The sequence below is a fragment of the Crocodylus siamensis genome, chromosome 7, assembly GCF_052110815.1.
Source record: "Crocodylus siamensis isolate JL-2025a chromosome 7, ASM5211081v1, whole genome shotgun sequence".
Taxonomy (NCBI): Eukaryota; Metazoa; Chordata; order Crocodylia; family Crocodylidae; genus Crocodylus; species Crocodylus siamensis.
Genome location: NC_143401.1, coordinates 75,188,624 through 75,196,123, shown reverse-complemented (window position 1 = coordinate 75,196,123; position 7,500 = coordinate 75,188,624). Strand labels below are relative to the sequence as shown.

General features: G+C 34.4%; 1 protein-coding gene across 12 annotated transcripts in view; it reads right to left on the bottom strand.

Moving 5' to 3' along the window:
- EBF3 (EBF transcription factor 3) overlaps window positions 1-7,500 on the bottom strand; it is a 143,026-nt gene that overhangs the window by 125,411 nt on the left and 10,115 nt on the right. The window lies entirely within an intron of this gene.

Here is a 7,500-nt window from a genome sequence, read left to right as displayed (position 1 = left end):
CAAATTCCTCCAGTTTAGAAAACAGACACACCAAACAATGCAATAATCAGCACACTAAAATGAAAGATGTACGGACAAATTGCACTATCTAAAGAATTGCTGATAAATTCTCAAAAGATGGAATTGTTCAAACAGTACCTACGTGTAAAAGGTCTGTGTGATGTAGAAAAGCTTAGATGCCTACAAGCTGTAGAAATTTGAAACTAATGATGCTTTGCATCTTAGCAAATGCATGTAATAAAAATGCAATAATTTAATATCAGGATGGGGGGAAACTAGAAAAAGAAAGAGTGCATAAGTTTAAGGACACTGTCCTAGACTTAATGTAGCCTCTACTGCAGCCAAACATAAAGCAGGTTGTTTTGCAGTTTTATGTAACTTACTATTCTGCATTAAAATACCGGTCCCTTCAATCATCACTCAAGCACTCATCACTGACATCAGTGGGAATCACTGAGTTTGCCTGAACAACGACTATAGAATAAGTCCCTAAATATTTTATACTCTGAAGTTTTTCTCATCAATTATTTGGCTCACATGGATAAGAAAAATGTTTAATCTCACTTTGTAACTAACAATGATGGTTATAGCTCACTAATACCATTTGGACTAGATGAAGGTAGTTTGTTGCCTGGCTGCATCTCATGAACCACAGAAGGTCTGAAGAAACTTGTAGAGGAAATCCTAATCAAATTTGGATTGGTAAAGAGCATTCCTGACAATCCACACAATACCAAGACCAATTCAATTTTACTGGTTGTTATTCAAAATAAAAGGCACTCACGTCTATCCATTGTGTATTAATAACCCTACTCCAACTGTTAGGGTGGGTTTTTTTTGGTCACCCAACATAATTGAGCCTTCTGTGCGGTCACAAGCGCAGTGAGCAAAACTAGGATGAATGCAGAGAGCTGCAATGGCAAATTCACCTTTTATAGAGGTAATGTTCAATTTTCATATGTACAATTAAATTGACTTATTTTAGACACATACACCACAGTCAGATCAAACTACCCCAAAAGTGAGTCTAGAGATTTGTTTTTCAGTAATTCTCCAAACCTCTAGATTCATTTCAGTTCCATTTCCTTTTTTTTTTAATAGAAACTTTTATAAAGTGCAGTGGGAGTTTTATATGGAAGTCATTGTTTGTATTCTTTCTTTCAAAATGCCTACTGAAAAACTGTATAGGGATAAGGCCGGTTTTTTCCCCTGGTTTCCTACTATTTCTTTATCATTAAGGCCCAAGAGTTTTTAGTGGGCTGAATTCTGCTAATCGCTTACCCCAACCCCCATGGCTTTGTTTCTGTCAAAATAGCTTCTTTCAGCTGCAGCAGAGAGAGAGAGAGCTGTCTCGGCAAATGAACTGTTCTTTCTCACCAGATGTGTAACCGTGTTTCGTCTTTCACTAGAGACAAGCTGGAGCCGACTTCTTCCGCTAGCCGGGCCTATGCTACATGTCTTACAACAACACAAATGTAAGCTCCTTCCTTTCCACACATGTTAAACTCATTTCCTAGTGAATTATTGGGAAAACACAACACTATCCTTACTGCTGTTTTCGGATGATGCAGTTTACTTTATACACTCCTGGCACCACAAGCGCATGATGATTGGTTCTGTATAATTTTCTGGCTGTGAAACTTTTTGGTGAAGGAATCACAGGTCTATGATTTTAATTTGCGTCTGACCTCAGTTTACTAGAATCTAGAAAATTTTCAAAACAAGTTCATCCCCTTCCCACCTAAAAAAAAATGCTATTTAGGCTCTGTGATTTTGCTTCTGTACAAAAGAAATTAAAGGTAATTTGATAAAAGAACGAAAGTCATAACTGAAGAAACTATATCCTAATTTATCTAAGTCAATATACCTATAAATTAACTTTTTTTCTTAAGCTTAAAATTGTAATGAACCAAAACAGTTAACAACAAAATCAAACCAGTGAATCTCATAAAATCCAAAGTAACCCTTTGACCGATAAAATTCTCCAGCTTCATAGGGCTTTTTTTTCCTAAAGTGTAGTTACATCTCTATTTTAATAAAATATTAATAATGCCAGTATAATGTCTTATTATATGTAGTTTTGACCACAAACATTTTTGTGAGATTTGCTATTAAGATAAACAAACAAGAGAAGCTTGTATTCTGGCAGCTTGACTGAGGTGAATGGTTTTCATTTTCTTAGAGTGTAAGCTCTGGAAGCTCTGCCAAGTACAGGTTAAGCTCCCTGAGTTTTCACTTCCTGTAGCCCTGCTTGTCAATCACTTCCTGGCATCTGCAGTGACAATTTCCATCGTTAGAGCTTGGAATTTCCATCTCCTCCAACATGTCTCCCACTGCCACCCTTACCCCTTGGATTCCCATGTCTAATAAATTATTCACCGTCCTCTAAAAGTAAGTGAAGACTGTTGCATCAATGTTGATTCTAAAAACATCCATCTGAAACTATTGGTTCTTTATATGTACATGTTATTAAAACCGCTTCATTAGAACAGCTTTCCCCACTTTGTTTCATGGGTTGTTCTTTTTTTAATTATCCACTGTCCAGTAGTAATTATTTACTTCCTGTAAGCATGCGTACCAGAACTCTAAGTTTGAAAGATTTTTCCACAACCTAATCCAATTCATCAAAGGCATCCTAACAAAATTACAGGCTCTGGCAGTATCTTTGCTTTTCACCTGATAAGGCTGCAACAGAAGCACAGGATGGTTTGTATCAGGATACCTCTTGTAGTATAGTTTTTGACAGCTTTACTTAAATCCCTCCTCCCTCTTTTCCTTTCTCACAAAACATGCTACTTTATTATTCCTTTGCACAATGGTATTGCAGATGCTTTTGCCTTCATAAAAATAAGCAAGTATTACACAGGAAAAAAAGTGTTACAAAAGTCTCATCTAATACATTTGGGATTTACTTGAGAAAAATGATTTCAAAGATGTGTATGCCTACATTCCTTTGCTAACAAAGTGTCTAAATATTTAGGGAATTTAATTAACTGAGGTTTGTTGTAACAGTTAAGAATATAGATTCACACTGAATGATATAAACTGAATAATCCTGATGGCTTCACTTAAATCAAAGAATTTACAGGGTACCATCTCTGGCTCAGGGTTTTTTTTAGAAGGTAGTTTACTGTTGTTCAATTATGTAGCTGTTCTTCATGTGCAATTTCTTTTTTTGCCACCATACAATCTATATTTTGTGCAAATATACTCTCTGAAGAATAAATGAATGCAGTACCGCATATCTTTTGCCTCTGGAATACTAGGATTGGTGGTTTGCTTGTAAATAATAGAGAGATGTTCACACCTGTGCTCTCGAAAAGCCAAACTGACCATCTCTGCCCAGAAATGTGTCACTTATAGCCATATCCATTAATCTAAAACAGACTACATTCTTAAAATCAGTGTCAGGTTTCTGACAGGAAAATAAAAAAAATATTGTTTATACAAGAAGTGCAAATTTTTCAAACGTACTTTGAGCTGAACAGCACCTCATATAGGACAACTTAAGCAAAATGAACAGTTGAGAGATTATAAGGCCTATTCTGCATTAATTCCATGAATATCTTAGAACTAAGAAGAAAAAGATTTACGCTAAACTGTACTGTTTTCATTGCATTATGCAGATGAAATGACAACTTGTCATTTAAGAAGTTAATAAACAGTCACCGTTTTGCAGGTTATCCAAATGCTACTGAATAGAAAACCTTGGATCCCTAAATGATGTGTAATTAAAATTATTTTAAAAATCCTCCTTGACAGGCCAGGGCTTAGCCAAAATGTAAATGACATTAAAGAAGACAATGAATTTAATTTTATTTAATGTCCCTTTTTGCAGATCCTCATTTACATAGCATTTTTAACAAAAGCGTTGACCTTATAAATGCTGGCATTTGTACAGCTTCTGCAGAGTTGGATTTAATCATGCTTTCGCAAAGCCATAAGGGAAAAAGCTTTAAGTTCTCTGGTTGGATATGGAGTAGGAATAAAAACATTGGGACTGGTCAAATGTTTATCCTCCTTGCTTCTGAAAACAACCTGACAAGAAGATGTAAAGGTCTAGGGAATAACCCATTGCTGTTTGTAAGGCTTGGTAATAATCATACATAATCGTTTGGAAATATAGCTAATAAAAAATATAATGAGTGTTCAGCAAAATCGGCATTAGGCCCAAATTACATGATATTAATACTTGAACAGGTGCAGAAAGGCGCTTTAAATGAGGTAAATGAATAAAATGTCCCAGAGCACAACTGTGTGCACTGACAAAAAGTCAATCACATGAATAATTCAGTGACTAGGACTGCCAGCAAAGGTCAGCTTTCTTTGACCTTTGTGACAGGAAGTGAAAGGAAACACTGTTGACTAAAAAAACTCCAATCAGTCTTCAGCCCTGTTCTACAATTACTTTAAAGGTGTAAAGTTGGAGTAGATATGAATTAAAACTACATATTTGGAACCCAAAGTAGAAAACTAAGCTTGAGAGTTAAGGCCTTTTACCAAAGAAAATACAAAATTATAGGCAGTGAAAGGTTAATAGTGTATGTGCGTGGGGGGGGGGTCTACAAGCAATGTCAATTATGTATAAAATCTGAGGTCAGTTGAAAAGCATTTTAAGAGCCTACAGAGTTGAAATTTTGTAACAGCTGTTAAATATGACAAAACTTTTTTCCCCAAAACTAAAGCTATTCCAAACTCTGTATGAAAGAAATGGGATAAACAGATGTCTGGCTTCTATACAGGAAAGTAGGACACACTTGGAATGATAAGTCTCCTAAACTCTATAGAATAATGCCAGATTTATTGGGGAGGGGGGTATTTACTACCCACAGAGATGCCAACTAGCAGTATGACTGTGATAGTACCATCTGGAAAAACGTTGCAGAGCATGCTATCAGTAATACACTGCAAGCACATTCAGTGTGTGCAAGCAGACCTGCCATTGCTTTACTGGTAAGTTGCCGCTTAATGTTTTGATAGTAATGTAATCCTGCCTTCCCGTGTTCCTCCACAATCAGTCTTTTCAGTTTTCAACAGTTGGACGCTGCGCCTTAATATACATTCAAGCCAAACAAGGAAAGGAAAAGTCAAGAGGATGTATCTTACCAGGAATTTCCATACCTTCTAATAAAATATATTATGATGGCACGGAAGAATTATTTTAGCGCACAGTGTGGTTTTGGTTTAGCAGTTACAGCGGCATCCTGTAATCATTTACAGCCATTGGAATGTATGGGTGAAATAGGATAGATTTATCTGTTCATAGTTGTGATATGTAGACAATGGGTGTTCCTAATGAGGAACATCTGCTTTTGTGTTTTCCCAGAAAACATTATTCCACTATGAAAATGATACTCCCATCCTTTTCAGCAACACCACAAAGAAAATATGGGCCTTTTCCTTTCTTTTATTTGGTTTTCTTTGGGTCAATCTAATTTCCCATGGACACTTTTTCTGTGGCATCTCTTTACTGACCACACTTCACAATTGTTGGTGGGTTTTTTTACTACATAAATTATTTTGTTGTATAAATAATACTAATATGTTGTAGTATATTATACTCATATAGTAATAAAAACTATCTTCCTTAGTAATGCTGCGTGAGGAAAATCAATTTACTGTGAATAAAAATGTTTAGTGACTTAAGAGGTTGAAATGATATGCAACATGCAAAATTGTATTTAAGGCTTTCTATTTTGTTTTTACATGAAGGTCTGCTACAAGATGCAACTGTGTAATTTCATTAATTGATTTAATATATAGCAATCTGAAGTAAATTCCTACATCTGAAATATTTAAGGTTTTTTTTTTCATTTCTCCTAATCTGAATTGTTTTTCACATTATCGCAAAGAGTCTTAGTTTGGGCTACATGTGGCCATAGATCTCAATTCAGTATTGAATTATTGGTTCATATCCTCAGGACAAATATTCCTTATCTGGTCAAAACCTACTAAAGGCCAAAAGGATCTAGTGAAGTATATTGTATATAATTCTTTTTTAAGCCAACTAACCAAGTGATAACACTTCTTATGGGAAACTGTAAATTGACCCACAAATTTGATGGGCATATTTTGTTCTGGGACACTCAAGAGAAAACGCAAACCAGAAATTCAACACCAACAAATTTAGGTGACAAACTATTAACACATGGATCAAACATAAATTATAATTAAGAATTTTAAATGCATTTTGATTCAAATGACTTTTAATCTTACAAAACATCTTCACAAATTTATTTTCCTGTTATAGAATTGGTGCAGTTTGCTCATAGTGAACCCTAAACGTAACATTTTTGTTCAATTTTACACCATCAGATAGAAGGGGTTTTGTGCCAAAATGCCTTCTGAGGCATATACTGTATGCAACAAAATGCTGATAGTATTTCATCATTATAAGCGACCACTCTCTTTAGAAAGCTAAAATATACATTCTTTTTCTCATAATATAAAAACTTTAAAATTGTTTATATAGAAGGTGATTAAAACTCCTATAAGATTGTCATATCTTTAAATTTAGAAGCACAGAAAATTTTCATCAATAATTAAGATCTCTAAAGCATTTATGCTAGGCGTAAATGGAGTTTCAGTCTTCCTTATTCAAATAAACATGGTAAGCCCATTAACAAAATGTTTTTCTGATTTTTTAAAATCCTTTTATGCTTCTAGAATATCAAATTATAACGCAGTTTGAAATGTTTGAGGCGCTATAAAAGCACTGATATGGTAAAGTATATTTCAGTTTCCTTATGACCATCCCGAACAGAACTGATATAATTTTAATTCATTATTGTTATTCACATATATGTTACTATAATCCTTAATTGTTGCAAAAATGTTGTGTCATACTTCCTTGTAAGTATGCATTATTCAAACATAGTACTTGTAATTTTTTTCAGTTTAAGTTCAATAGTCAAGAAATGATCTCTTTGTCCACATGTCTACATTAAAGTCTGACTGAGCACATAACAGAAAAATATTATTCTCATTTTCATTTCTAGTTAATTTTTATAGTGTTCTAAGGCTTTGCACTTTAATGCAATTCAACATTTACATTTGCAAACATGTCACACATAGCTTGAAAGCTCTGAATGATGAAACATGCCAATGATCCAATAATAAAAACTATAACATGCTATCTTTCATTTACTATTCAACAAAGATTCCTATGATTCCAAATATTTTTAGCCAATAAAAAAGAAATACATTCAGCTCAAAAAGCCACAATCCACGGCTGTATGATTTCCATAGCTAAAACACTAAAGACAAATATAATTATATTGATTTTTGTACTTCCAGTTCTATAAAGTGTTGAACTTGTTCTCAATTGCCTGACACAATCCCAGAGTGATGGCAACAACTGGTCAGCCCTATTTGATTACTAATAAGAGAGATGTCCCTTCTGTCAGATACCTAACATTCTCCACTAAGCAAACAGCTATTTCAGCTAGTTAAACATTAGCATTGCTCTCCACTGGTGGTACATATTTCTTTAGGCTTAAC